The 15,716-nt window shown below is 33.1% G+C and overlaps 1 protein-coding gene across 2 annotated transcripts in view; it reads right to left on the bottom strand.

The window, feature by feature from the left end:
- LOC126965978 (neuropeptide CCHamide-2 receptor-like) overlaps positions 1-15,716 on the bottom strand; it is a 94,040-nt gene that overhangs the window by 41,091 nt on the left and 37,233 nt on the right. Inside the window, exon 1 of one of the 2 annotated variants that reach the window (XM_050809832.1) lies at positions 11,295-11,382. The exons of the other annotated variant lie outside the window; for it this stretch is intronic. The gene's annotated coding sequence lies outside the window, so the exon portion shown is untranslated. Of the gene's footprint in view, positions 1-11,294; positions 11,383-15,716 lie in introns of those variants that run through there. 2 annotated transcript variants of the gene reach the window in all.

Raw genomic sequence — 15,716 nt, 5'->3', positions numbered from 1 at the left:
AGTGGACAAGATCAGAAGGAGTCACAATCCTCAGCAGTGAGGGAAACGACTGAGAAGGAAGAAGATTCTAAGCATGAAATCTTTGTTCTATATTTATTTTCTATACAGTATTACAAGATGTTCTATAAATCTAACTTGTATAAAGTGTTTCATAGGAGTGCATAAACACAACATTACTGCATTTTGACGAGCGCGCTTCCTCGTCGCGACTATATCCATCAACTGCTGGCTGCATCGTAAATATTGTTAGTTATATGCAAACATCTTTCATCTCCGTGCATATTTACATATTTGATAGAATGAAAATGTGATTGAGTATTAAAAACGTTTCTAATATAGTGGTTTAAGTGAAAGTTTAAATAAATAAAATTTTAAATGGAAAAATGTAGAATATCACAGTAAAAAATTTCAAATACAAAATAAACCTTTTCAAAGCTATAAAGAACTAAATTCGCCCACGTCTTCGTTCATGTTATAATATATATAAAATCTCTCTCTCAGAAACTATTAAGATATTCAATATTAAACTTATTCTTTGCCAAAGTCAAAACATTAAAATATGAAAAACCTGTTGAGTAGTTGAAGCGTGATGCTTAAAATTAAACATCGTTTATCAAGTTTATTTTCCAAGCCATTTTTAAAATCTACTAGCCACATTTGAAAGGATACAATACGACCTGAGAACAGGCAGAAAAAACTCAGTGAATCTCATTTTTTTATTTGAAAATTTGTACATTGAATTCCCCGGGGATGGCTAGTCAACTATTTCGACGTGGAAATATGAGCGATAGCTTGGCAATAGCTGATTCGATTCGGAATGCTGTTTTGAAAAATGTATCTCGGGGAGGCACATAAAAATTGCGATTGACAAATTAATTTGAAAAAATATGGTATTTCGTTTTTTTAAATGCAAAACTTTCGTTTCCTGGTCACATTGTAAGGGATAATTTAGATGTCATTTTTTAAATCGTGGAGCTCGATCGATATATCAGTATATAGCTGAATAACTGTTGGACCCATTTGAAAAAAGCTAGACTACACAGAAAAGCTCGTTATTTGGGTGCCAGAAGAGCTCAGTGAAAAAACCGAATAAACGAAAATTGAGAAGTAATGAAACTGAGCAGTTCTGGAAGTGATTTATCACGAATGAAACTAGATCACGTACGGCAATAAGGACTGAAAAAAGTCATGGTCGAAAGTCGATCAGGCTAGACTTTGGCAAAACCCGGGTTGACTCATAATATGATCATGCTGTATGTATGGTGGTGGGATTGGAAGGGCATTGTTCATTATAAGCTTCTGCCAGGCAGAACCATCCAAAAGATTTTTTTTATGACAGTAAGAGACGAGACGAGCAGGACGTTCAGCTGATGTTAATTGATACGCCCTGCCCATTGCAATTCAGTGCCGCTCAGGATTCTTGAAAAACCCAAAATGACTGATCCGCACTACAAATGCGCTCGTCACCTTGAGACATAAGATGTTAAGTCTGATTTGTCCAGTAATTTAATATAATATAATAATTGAAAACTGTTAATTTGAATTATAGACAAACAGTGTGGGATTTGTGAATAAGCTAGACTTCATAAGATGATGTCACTTACTGCACAAATTTATTATTACAACAAATAGAACACTATGAGAGAGATAGAGATTGAGTTGGATTGGTAAAGTCAAAAAAACCTGATTCTGATTCCCGCAATTTACTTCTACAAGTCCCGAAAATGATACTCACCCACACCGTTTCGGTTCATTGCGCGTCAGCCACTGACGATTTCAAGCAATATTGTTTTTCACCCAATCTTTTGAGCGAACTGAATTCAAAAGGTGGCAGAGAATATCACTTAAGTTCTCACATAGGCTTATAGATATTAGTAATCTAGACAAACTGATAGTCACAGGCAAGATGGAGGGCAAAAGACCACGCGGACGATCACCTAGCCGCTGGTCGGACCAGAATAAGACACTCACTGGCCTACCACTTACGACCACAATAAGGAAAGCCGAGGACCGAAAGGAGTTTAATATATATTTCACAAATATGACGTATGAATTTATAAACAAAAACGTCTTTACCACACTAACTGTAAATAAACAAAAATAAATTATACGCTGATTGAACCGCGAAATGAAATATCATTGTATTTGCCCAGGTTTCAATTCAATCAATGCACTGAGTCCTACGGACAAATGAAATTAAAAACTGTAGAGCTTCGTCGGTATTAAATTGTCGTTATTGCGTTTTTATTAACAAATTGTGGAACTTGATGAAATTTCCAGTAGAATGACTTTCAGTAGAGAGATTAGCTTTTTTATATAGAAGGGGGCTAACTGGCAGAAACCTCTCTTAATGAAATAGAAATATATTTATATGGCACTAGGGGGTGACAATAACATAACATATTGGAATAACACTTGGTCAGCGTCATGAAGCTGCATAAGTTTGTAAAGAGGTTTTGACATGGGGAGAAGAACTGATAAAAAACTCCCAGCCCATTTTATACATTACTAGCTGACCCAACAAACGTTGTATTGCCGATATTAAAATCGCGATACAAAGGTAACTGTTGATCGTAGATGGGTGAAAATTTGAAGTTGTATGTTTTTTGCAATGCTGACTCATAATCAAACAAATTTAAAAAAAAAATCTTTCTTTCTTTAAAATATATGGGGATGAAAAATAGATGTAGTCCGATTTTCAGACCTACCCAATATGCACTCAAAATTTCATGAGAATCTCAAAATTTCGAAGGAGTTTAACTACAAACACCGCGACATGAGAATTGAGAATTTTATATATTAGATTTAACTACTTAGCCTACTTAATATAATATTATTCAATTTTAGGTGGCTTATGCAGAACCAGACGATAACCATGCATCAATATCCTCTATATTATCTCCTAGCTATTGGTTGCGAAACTGAAGTGGCACTGAGCAGGCACATAGCTCTACGGACAGATGGCCTTTGGGGCATTTCCCTTCCCATGGACTTAACAACCTTTCGGTTATCAAGATCTAAATCCCATTTGCGCCAAGCCACTACGACTCCGCCATCAGCGGGCAGCGCAGGACCGATCGTCGTGGTGAATTATAGGGAAGGAGTGAGTCCTAGTATACTGTCTGGTATTTTATATTGAATACCAATACTTATGAGGGGGCCCTTAACTCTAGCTATCAAACGGCACGAACAGTTTATACTTTTTTTTGGATTAAATGATTTCAAATTACAATATTTATTGAATTCAAATGGAAAGTGATGAGTCATCGAGAACACCAGACGCTAAGAGATGCATCTCCGGCTGTTTTTTATTCCTCTTTATACTATTAAAAACAGAGATTTACAGTGAGGTCAACTGTTAGCAAGCAAAGAGTTATCCTCTGATATGCCAACACGTCACTTGCTGAGCTGTTTTGGCGCCAAACCAGCCGTGAAACGTGATACCCACTTGTGTTTATAATACTGGAGGTGTCATTATGCGGTTTATGTTACGGGTTGCTAGATAAGCAAGCTTGGTTATTGTACACAAAAAGCGTGATTTATGATAGATTCGTGCTGTGAATGACGCCGCTCTTTTAAAGTAGCACGAGAAATTGTGACTAGTTTGTCAACGCACAAAATAAAATTTCAATTGAATTATTTGTTTTTTTTTACGATAGTGTACACGATAATTATGATCTTATGATTTAAAAAAAAAGTATTGATCGCCTTACAAAAATAAAACCGAGAAGAAACACAGTATATGCAAAGTGTTGACTATATCGTGGACAACACTGTCAATACAATGATAATTCTGTAGTTTTCCAAATTTGTGTATTTGTAAACATATTGCATATTCTTGGATTATTCTTTGTTAGAATTTTATGTCAATTTATTTGTAAGGTAACTGATTATCTTTTTAGAATACAAAAGAGTAAGAAAAAGATTTCAATAGCAAATACTTTATCCTTACTCTTAGAAAACTTTACTCCGCACAAAATATAATATAGAAATATTTAAAAGCGAATTATAGAAATAAATTGGACACAACTAATAAATTTTCATGATTTTATTAAAATTAAAAGCATAAGCTGCTAAATTCAAATGTTGCTTTTTAATTAGCATTAAACTCTCAATGGTATTTAATTATGTTGAAGTGTTCAGCAAGGGACACATTGTCTAAAATATTTGTTTCTTCACAAATCTTGGAACATTATTTTAATTCAATAGCATTCTAGAAGTTCAATTTAGTAAAGTAATTAGGTTCTTTGTGATATTTTTTGCATAGAGCTATTTAGAATCAAAACAAATTTAACGTTACAAATAATAATCATTAAAAGTTATTTGAAACAGAACGCAGATATTATATATTTTTCTTAAACTTACTGGGATATGAATCCAAGCATTAAAATTTATCATAAGTCCGTTTTCAATAACCTATCTATACTTAGTTTAACTTACTAGGGGTAAGACAAATCTATCCTTTTACGCTTAATTACATTTCAATAACATATCGGCATAAAGCATTGGACTGTAACTATACTGGACATAACTATGGATAGATAAGATCTTGTCATTTACGGCCGTTCCCAACATACTATCTACAGATAGAGATAAATTACTATCTACCGTCTACTGTCAATAATCTGAAGCTGTCCCAATATACCCGATAAGTCATTCTTATCGCCTTATATTGGGACGCGTGCATTGCAATTTCCATACAAACTTCTATCGCTGGTACAGACAGCGTGTACGGATGAGGTTAGTTACCGTAGATAAGTTAATTGGGACAGAAAAGTCAACGATAGTTACGATTTTTATCTCAAGTAAGAGAGGATATTGGGAACGACCGTATAACAATACTGGACATAACTATGGATAGATAAGATCTTGTCATTAAACGGTGACAGCAGTGTATCCGTAACGAAAGATACGTTATTGAAAACGGCCGTTAGTATATTAGGGTAATAGACAAAAATAGTCCTCATTACGGCGAGCATAAATTTAAAACGTTAATGTTCATTGCTAGTTTTACAGATGTGTTCGTAAGTTAGTGAAGTGTGTAGTATTTTGCTTTAGACAATCCCTATGATAAATATTGATAAACGGCGTCATATTCACGTATACAATATTTTATTTTCTAACAGATATTATTTTAATTAATGTAATCAAATCAAAATCAATTTATTCACGTAGGTCACGGAAATGACACATATGAATGTCAAAAAAATAAAATATTTTTTTTTTATTGAATCTACCGCTACTTCGTAAAGGGTTGAGCTAATGAGAAGAAGTAGCAAGAAACTCATTGCCACTCTTTTATATCAAGATTAACATTTAAGTACATCGATTTACAAATCATTTCAAATTACAATATAATATGTAAAATATAAAATGATGCAACAGACACACTCAAACGTCAAATAGTCAATGTCTTTCAAAATCTTTAGAAAATAGAGATTTTACTACGTATATCAAATGGAATATTTATTGAGTGTATAATAATAATATGTTCTACGAAAATAAATATCATGAAAGTAGTATTGAAGAATCAGCATTTAAATGATTCTTTAGTTAGATTGTTGCTACATGTAACAACACAATCTAATCCAGAACACGACACCCTTATATTTTTAAAGTGAAACTTTTATTACAACGTCTCATACTTTTTCGTCTGTGCCTTGCATGTCGCGTGACGGTCGGGCGGCGCCTATAGTTCGTAGCAGCTGACCGTGTAGAGTATAGACTATTACTAATTTTTGTATTTATTTATTATTCAAACAAAACAAATCTTATAACTATATTAACAATACTACGACTACATAAAATTAAAACTATCATTACGTGGAAGCATACCAAGAATACTGGCAGTATTACCGCGTTGGATAGCAAGGCTGATCCGTTGACCGAAATAGCTGCCAGCGCTTGGGTTTCCACTAGCCTTATCGAGGCGCGAAGATAGTATTTTGAACATTCTCCGCGCCTCTGGCCCCACGGGCCAAGTGTCTCGACACCAAACGGCACAAAGATGAATGACTCACTGAGAGCAACATATTTGCGACGCCTGCTGTCTTTCTGCCTTTTTGTATTTATTATATATAATTAATTGAACTGGCCAGTTCCGCCATGACCACGATTCATGCAATTGGACCGAAATATCGGCATCAAATATAATAAATATATATCGTGACTGTCATAATAATTACAATGTTGAAGTACCATGATAATAAAAGTATAAAAACATATATTACTCTTCGTGCCAGTGCTCCACGCTATTTTGTTTGTTTTTGTTAGTGTTTAATTTAAATGTTGTTCGTCAGTGTTCAATATAAATGTTGTCATTTATTTAAGCGAGACTTTTATTTGCTTTTGGTAAGCAACGACAGAGTTAATGGAATATTATTCCAAAAATTTTTAGTTAAATGTCTATAATTTGAAAAAAGTTTCACTTTTACCGTGCTTTCATAAAACCACACAATCCTTTTTTAATTAATATCCGTACAAACACAAAACAGTAACAATAAAACACTAAAATTATAATGCGGTCCAATTTGACAGGAGACTAATGGACACTAAATTGTTTCAAAACGGTTTTATGGTCTTCATCTATTGCGTCTCTTTCTCACACCTAGATTTTTATGCAAGGATAGTTATCTTACTTTCACACGGTCGATAGTATACTAAGTTTATAAAATTTATCGAAATAATTTATATACTTATATTAGTAGTAGGTTTTTACCTGTAAATTAACATTAATACAGAAAAAAAAGGATTGTATGGTTTTATGAAACCACGGTAAAAGTGAAACTTTTTTTCACATTATATACATTTAACTAAAAAATTTTGGAATAATATTCCATTAGGGTATAAAAATCGCTTTATCAATCTTAATTTTATAATTGGAAAATTGGAATGATAATGGCAAATAATAAAAGTAGACTAAGTCTCCAACAAATATTTTTATTGAACTCTGTGTCTTAGCCCTGGTTAAAAATATTGATTGTAAAGGATTACATTCCAACACTGACAAACAACATTAACATTAAACACTGACAAAAACAAACAAAATATCGTAGAGCACTGGCACAAATGAGCAATAGTCTATACACTACACGGTCAGCTGTTGCTGCGAACTATAGGCGCCGCCCGACCGTCACGGACATGCAACACACAGACGAAAAAGTTTGAGACGATGTAATAAAAGTTTCACTTTAAAAAACTGTTATATCGTAGATTATCAATCTCTTTTTGTAAAAATTATCGAGTTTTCTTAATTAGCACACATTGTATTTATCTGATCTGCGGGCCTACTATGAACTCTTATTGCGATTCAATTGACAACCTAAAATGCATTGCTATTTCGTACCACGACGTGATTAGAGCTATTTAATTTAGGTTGACGTCAAATCAACTGTTAAATCGCAATGATGTCAATTGAATGTCAAAAATGATATCAACTGAATCGCAAACTGATTTAGTTCGTTCATTCATTCGTACCATGAGGTGTTATTTCAATATAAACTGGATAGCTTATTTGTCAAAGTGACCGATTCAAAAAAAGTTGCTACTTCCTTAGAGGAAAGTGAATCGTGTTGTTAATAACTTTTAAAAAATAGTGAAAACATAGAAAAGAAAATTTTTATTGATTAAAGATGAGATGAGAATACTTTATTGGTCTTTTTTGTAAAACAAAATACTGAAAATAAATATCAAAAATGAAAATACTAAAGACGAGGCAGTAACGGCCCGGGCTAAAGCCTGTTCGCAAGAACGAATTAAAAAAAATGTACTCTGTGGTCCTGTCAAATCAAACATCAATGGAGGTGCGTTCATAACTCGTTATTTTTACGAAAACACATAAGCAAATATTTAATTTGTAATTCAAAGAACTATATTTATTTATATTACTATTATTTAATAAGTAATAAAAAGGGCTTAGTGGTTTATAATTTGACGCTATAAAGTGCAATAATTTTAAAATGTATTTTTAGTATTTTCTACGCAAAAAAAACCGCTAAAATCATATCAATTTAGGTTTCGAAACGCAATCTTATTTCGTTCATTCTTCATAAGCGATCCAAACGCCATTCAGTAAAAGGCACTTCATGGTACGAATTTTAGTGATTCAGTTTAGGTACCAAAACTGAACTGCATCGGATTCGCATCGCTTATTAAAAGTTGATGGTAGGCCCTCTGGTAGGATATGTGAAGATTGAAATACTTAAACAATTTGTTATTATGTTCAAGTGATAACCCTCACTTCTGGGATTAATTTCACAACTTAATTTGAAAACAAAATTTATGAACGATGCGGGACTCGAACCCGCGACCTCTCGCGTTCCGTGGGAGAGTTCTTCCACTGAGCCAACCATTAGAGTGATTTAAAAACTTTATTCAACTCTTGTAATACTTACCTATTTAAGTAAAAAGAGTTACAAATAATTATTAAAATACTAAGAATAAAAACTAAAAAAAACTACGTTTAAAAAACGACTTCTAAAACTGAAAAGTATCAAAAAACTTAAAATTTAATATGATACACCTTTATCTTTAATATTAATAAAATGCTACTATTTATATTTGCTACCTATTGATAGGTTTTAAGCCGTCGCCAAGCCTATAATCAACTTGAATGAAAACTCCTAAAAAGCCGTACACAAAAAGAAATTATATCATCGAGGTAACCAAAAACCTATGTAAAATTTTTATCTATCTAAAATCTGCATCGAACTAAAGTTACAAAATATACGTAAATCGGATCATAAATCTCAGAGTAATCGGTGTACATACATAAAAAAAACTAATCGAATTGATAACCTCCTCCTTTTTGAAGTCGGCTAAAAATAAAAATATACAATTTTCTGCTCCAGATGTCATGAGGGGCTGCTGAATACCAGTGGTGTGTTGTTCTCTCAAGCAATAACACAACTCAATACTGAGCCAGCTTCTTTTAGCAATGTATCACGTGCCACAGTGGTTTTACTTATTTTCAATAATATGGTGCTATTATAATATTTTTAACTATTCCTTTTTCTGTTTTAATTGTGTAATTTAAGATGTTTTTTTATTGGTAAAATTATGTATGGTTCCTTGCAATGTTGCCAGCTGAACTCAAAAACAAAGAAAAAAACAGAGGAGTTTGCAACGATAGCAAGAACGCTGGAGTACCTCAAGTAAGGGACATTGTACTTGCCTGCCTTGCGGTTATTTCATGGGAACTAGGGTGATAGAAGAAGAGGCGGATTTTTAGTTGGTATTGGCCTTCAAACCGAGCTCGAAACACGAGATCAATGCGACCACAATCTTATGATACGTAAAAGTATTTTTCCCCGCAAAAGAAAACCCACACACACACATACATACAGACATAGTGACACCCTCGCGAGAGTAGTCAGGGAAGCTTCCTAAGACCTCAGAACGTCAAGATCTGATGAGAATTAGATTTTTGTAAAACGGAGTAAACCCAATAACTTCCCGATTTTTGAAAATATTCAAATTTCTTTGCGGGACGTTAAAAATCCTGCCGTTAATAATATAAACACGGGAATTGGTGGCATGTCGCCAACCAATCTTCATGACTAATACCACGTCTTTCGATGAGTGACATTAAACAAAGTCGCATTAGGCGCGAAGGAAAAGGCACAATTTTTATTGTTTTATCTTCGTATCTGGGTTGAGTAGGACTACTTACTTACTTGACACTTTTATTCCATTACACGACCCACGCATTTATTTAACGCTTGAAGCTACTATCTTATAAGTACCTTTACCATAATATGTTACAATGATGAGAACGATTTGATTTTATTGTAGTATGAATATATTAATTATAATATTATATGTTCGTAAAAAAGTTCAGCTCGTGAGAAGAACATAGTAGAAACTGAACTGCCATTCTTTTCTGAAGAGTATTTTAGAATGGCTGTATTATATAAAAAAAAAATATTTTAACAAAAAAACAACCGACCTCAAAAATACTATTCCAACACAATAGATATAATATGCACTAAACAGTATAAAAATAATTGCGTATTTTTATACAATCTAATTAATTAATCTAATTCTAGTTACGATTATTGTTATTTTTGGAATCGGTGTCCTTCCGCCGCGACCCGCTCTCGCCTCTCGCCTCCTCACGACTCAAGCACATCTCACCTATAACTACATAGTTATAGCTGAGATGTGTCTGAGCTGGGATGATACCGACTCCACCGACCAGTCAAATACTTTTATTGCGACATCGGGTGTTCCGCAGGGATCCAATCTCAGCCCAACTTTATTCAGTATTTTTTATTAATGATTTAGTCATGTTTTAAATATTCTCAATTCTATGTTTATGCAGAGGACCTCAAGATGTATAGTAAAATAAATAATATTGGAGACTCGAGAAACATGTAAAAACATAAAACAATATGCAACAGGACTTAAAAAACATATTATTATTATATTCAATAATTATATATAACTAGCTGATCCGACAGACGTTGTTCTGTATATCTATACTAATATTATAAAGCTGCAGTGTTTGTTTGTTTGAACGCGCTAATCTCTGGTACTACTGGTCCGATTTGAATGATTCTTTTCAGATTCTTCTTTCAGTGTTGGGTAGTCCATTTATCGAGGAAGGCTATAGGCTATGTTTTTTTTTCAAAATTAGGGATCCGTAATAAAATTTGCTATTTTGTAACACAAGGTGTAAAATCGAAAACCTATTTTTGCGTGCGCTGCAAAAACTATTGACAATAGAACAAAATGATGTACAGGCTATAATATAGGCAATATTTTATTACTTATAAAACTATCGCGTGAATTATACTTTATATGGCAAAACAACGTTTGCCGGGTCAGCTAGTAATAAATAAAATAATGTTTATTTATTAATTTGTCAATAATATATTTACAATATTATCAATCTACATATGCCTAGTATGGTTGTCAAAAGTGAAATATTAGGGTTGCGTTCAGAAATTTATTTTATGACAAAACGTAAGATTTATCAATCTACATAAAAATAATATGATAAAAAGTTAACAATTATAGTTAATCTATCAACTATAGTAAGCTAAAATGAAGTTTATTTTTACCTCCTGATAAAGTTAGAAAGATTTAAAAATTCTTATCAGTTATTCATTTAAAATTATTCTTTCAATTTGATTTTTGAGTAACGGGGAAAAAGGTAACACATCAAAGGAAAAACAAAATTATTGTTTTCATTTCATTTCATTTTCATATTTTTGTCACCTTTTAACGTGAATTAAACTACACGAATTTGAATCTTAAATTTGGTAATAGCTATTTCGCAAAAAATTACTTACCAAGCCATTTGATGTTATGCATTATGCGAGTATCGCGTGACTTCAATATAATCTGTATTTGTCAAAAAACGACGAACCACGAATGACGATGAACCATCAATTAGATTACAATCGCGGTACTGCGATATAACGTAATGCAATGTTTATTTTAAAATCATAAAAGTGTCTGTTTGGCGTGGGAGGCAATCAATAAAAATAATGATCACAAAATATACACAGTTTTTTGATGTAACGACATATTAATTTATTTAATAGGAAGCCATAGAAATAAATCAACTATTATTACTAACTATACTTATCAAAATCAACGACGAATGATATTATTTAATAAGGTAAATGATTTTTAATTTTGCGCTTAAAAATCGATGCAGTTCCAAAATATATCCAACACTGTTTAATAAGTTACAGCTGTCAATACCTCCATTTACAATTTTATGCAAAAAACAAAGATCTTTTGAGTTTCTACGATTGCATATTCCTATGGTTTTATAAAGTTCCAAGCGATCGTTGGTATAAATAATGTCTTTCAATATATATTTCTTGTAGGCTGTGTCGTAATATTTTTTTTGTACTCTTTCTATTCTGTGTTTATGCACTTGATAGTAAAGATTCCATAAAATAGAGTAATATTCAAGTTTACTTCTAAGCATTGAATTAAACAAACTTCCAAATGTTGCAGGAAAAAAATATTTTTTACTTTTTCGTTACCTTGTATTTATAGTTTATGCATGTATAAAGTCAAGATTTTATTACTACCAGTGCAACTAAATTCTAAGTCCACCATACACTACGATATTATATCTACAACATAATAATACTGTAAATAAAAATAAAATATAATTTAAGTAGTACACAAGAAGTAACTAATACAAGAAATTGAAGACCAAAAATTACTCCTTTCATTACACCCATTCAAAATACAACTGAAACATCTCAATTGGAATGTAGTTCCGCAATAAAACTCGAGAAGTGAAGGTTATTCCATTTATCAATGCTTTTATAAATGTTTGTTTCCGTTCTATTTCAGTCACGTACCGAGATAGAGAGAGATTTGTTAAACCAATAACAATGTGAGTGAATACTGGAGACTCTTGAGTGATGACAAACATAATACGTTATTTATTATGTTCATGATTCCTTGAGATATCGATGGCATATTATATTGAAACTACACTCAGCTTGTTTGTATGTGGGCTTTGTGTGTGTGGCTCGAAAATGAGTTCCATGTAATTTTAAGGCTTCAGTCTACCCCAACGTGCGGTCTTATGAACGCTGATAAGCATGGCCAGATTTAACTAGCCACTAGGATTGAAATGTTGTGAGCCTTCTTTAGTGTTAGTTTCGCTAAGATTCGTCTTCAACCAATTCGACACGTGTTTCGCTTCTCGTGTTGCCTGCTTGTCAAATGTTGACTCGCCAAATTCTGGCACGAGTCTCGTGCCTGATTTGATTGAATTGATTGAAGACGAATCTACGTGGAATTCACACCCAAGAAGGCTTAAAACATTTAAATAATTATGGATTTCCACAAAATAACGTCTAACTCAATAAATTATCTAGCCACTAGGAATTTGCCTTTATACGAAAAATCTAAAGCTTAACTGCCGTGGCGAGGTCCTAGAATTTATCTCTTTATTCAGTTGAATTTCTTAAGTAAACTATGTAATTAGAAAGTAATAAATTAATTATCTCTACAACATTTTGAAGTTATTTATTATTTTTGTATTTCTCTCTTTTATGCACAGTTGTGAAAACATTGACTAGATATGCTTAAACGGATTTAGTAGGTATTGATAAGTTTCTTTTTGAAAGATCAAACTGCACCACGTATATTTTTGCAGTTACCTACAAGAAAATATAAAGTACCTAACTCTTTCTTTATTTGAAATTTTCTATAAACTTTTCATGTCATGGGAACAATATAATTAATAATTATATGGCTAACCGTAGATAGAAATTATTATCTAAAATCTTAAAGTTGTATACAAAAGGGTACTATAAAATATCTGAATATCTGGATCTAAGGAACCCTTGGGACTGAACTGCTGGGCTGTTACATGTCTGTCTCAGTTTGATAAATGTCATTATAGTTATATAATTTAAATATTAATATTGTTTCTGTTTTTTAATCAATTTTAATAAGAAAAATAATTATAATTATGATTTATGTAAATTGAAACAAAATTGTAAATAGAGGCATTTAGTAAGTATTGCATAATATGTAGATGAACATTGTTTTGTTATTCGGTAGATTTCTCGTGACAGGCATCGTCATGCTCGCTTAAATGCCTCTGCTTGTGGCGGCGACGTGGGGCGGGTCGTTCCCTTCCCTAAAATATGGTCGAGGGAGGCGATGGCTGGTCCATGCGTAATGCTTGTGAACGGGTGCTACTCGTGGTGGCTGGATGATCTTGTTACCGGGAGGTCTGCTTAATGTGTTTTTTTTATTATTATTTCCTTTAAAGTTGAAGTTATTATATATTTTATTGTATGAAATGCTCACATAATGCCTCTATTTATTTACGGTATGTGTGGATTGATGCATCTTCTGTACTCAATAACTCTTGTGTTTATAAGTATTAATTTATTTTTTTTCTTTTTTTGACTTAATCGTGTAAGCCTTTCAGTTATTGACATTTGAGTATTTTTGTTGCGTCACTTTGCAAATATTGTAATTGAAATGATTTGTAGAACAATTAAAATGTAAATTTTGACTTAAAAGAGTGGCAATGAGTTTCTTTCTACTTCTTCTCATTAGCTCAACCCTTTACGAAGTAGTGGTAAATTCAATAAGAAAAAAATTTTTGTGAAAAAAAAAAGTGTAATTTCCGTGACCTACATGAATAATGTGTTTTTGAATTTTGAATCAACGTGAACGTCAATAAATATTTCAAGAAATAGTCCGAGTGGAAACTTAGATCTGGCGATGACATTTCAAGTAAAATATGCTAATAAAAAATATGACAAACCACAACTGGTTTGAAATATTCCGCTACTCGATGATTTATGGAATGTCCGTAAAATACGGGCATTGCGTCAAACGTATAGCTACAGATATGAGCTACACATGTGCTATGCTATTAATAAACGCGAAGTAAAGTTATTCCAAATTTAAAACTTTATGTCTTTCTCTTACCCTTATCATTACAGAATTACATGACAGGAAGAAGTAATCTTAAGCTTGGAGTAACTTTACATGACACAGATGATGTACACATACATTCATACATACATAAAATCACGCCTCTTTCCCGTAGGGGTAGGCATAGACCACTTCTTTCCACTTGCTACGATCCTTACATACTTCTTTCACTTCGTCCGCTTTCATTATTCCTTTCATACATGCTCTCCGGTTTAGGGTACTCTTGACCTGGCCTTTTTTCAAGACGTCCCTGATTTGATCTTGAAACGTCCGCCTAGGTCTACCCCTTCCAACACTTTCATTCACACTGGCCTTATACACTTTCTTCGTCAATCGTTCTTCATTCATTCTCTCGACATGTCCAAACCATCTCAGCATACCTTTCTCAATTTTTGTCACAACATCTTCTATCAGACCACAACGTTTCCTTATCTCACTATTTCTTATCCTGTCACTCAGTTTAACTCCTATCATACTTGTCAACGCTCTCATCTCAACTGCATTTATTCTGCTTTCATGTTTCTTCTGCCATACCCAACTTTCACTTCCGTACATGAGTGTTGGAACCAACACCCCCTCATGCACAGCCAAGCGAGCCTTATTAGACACCTTCTGACTGTTCATAAAGGAGTGCAAAGCTCCATTCACCATGTTTCCTGCATTCACTCTTCTTTCAATATCACTCTCATACTTTCTCATGATGTACACAGCCCAGCGAAACTCACTCGATTGTATGAAATGTGCAGTCATTGTTAGATTGACAGATGACAATGGTTATAATCTTGTAAAAAAAACTGAGATAGCTGGAATCCACTACGTTTTATGCAAATGTTCGCTTTCAAACTTAGCCGGATCATACATCGTCGCCCAACTGTAATAACTATTTCAAACTTATGTGAAATTTCACTGCACGTTTCATACTAAACTAAATTTAAATTTTTACAGACAGTTCCGCCTCTTATAACGTAGTATTTACACCCTCTTTGGTTGTATATAATGACGCACCAATACTTATAAATTTTTAACTCTTCGAAAAAATGTTCAGCACAATTAATTAACATTTAAAAATACTTAATGCTTCAACGGTCTAAGAAGAAATAATATATTTAGATTAAGGATTGGTCTCCGCTGCGCTTTAACTAGATACCGCAGGCGTAGTCGCAAAGTGCGGCAACTAATACTACCCCCAAGTAGGCGTACTCAAGCCAGTCTTGAACAATGCGTGCGTTGCCGTGTCACATGTTCTGTTAAGCTTTTTTAATAATTGAAACTAAAATGAT

This window comes from Leptidea sinapis, chromosome 9 (assembly GCF_905404315.1).
Source record: "Leptidea sinapis chromosome 9, ilLepSina1.1, whole genome shotgun sequence".
In the NCBI taxonomy this organism is placed as follows: Eukaryota; Metazoa; Arthropoda; class Insecta; order Lepidoptera; family Pieridae; genus Leptidea; species Leptidea sinapis.
This window is presented reverse-complemented; position numbering and strand designations above follow the sequence as displayed.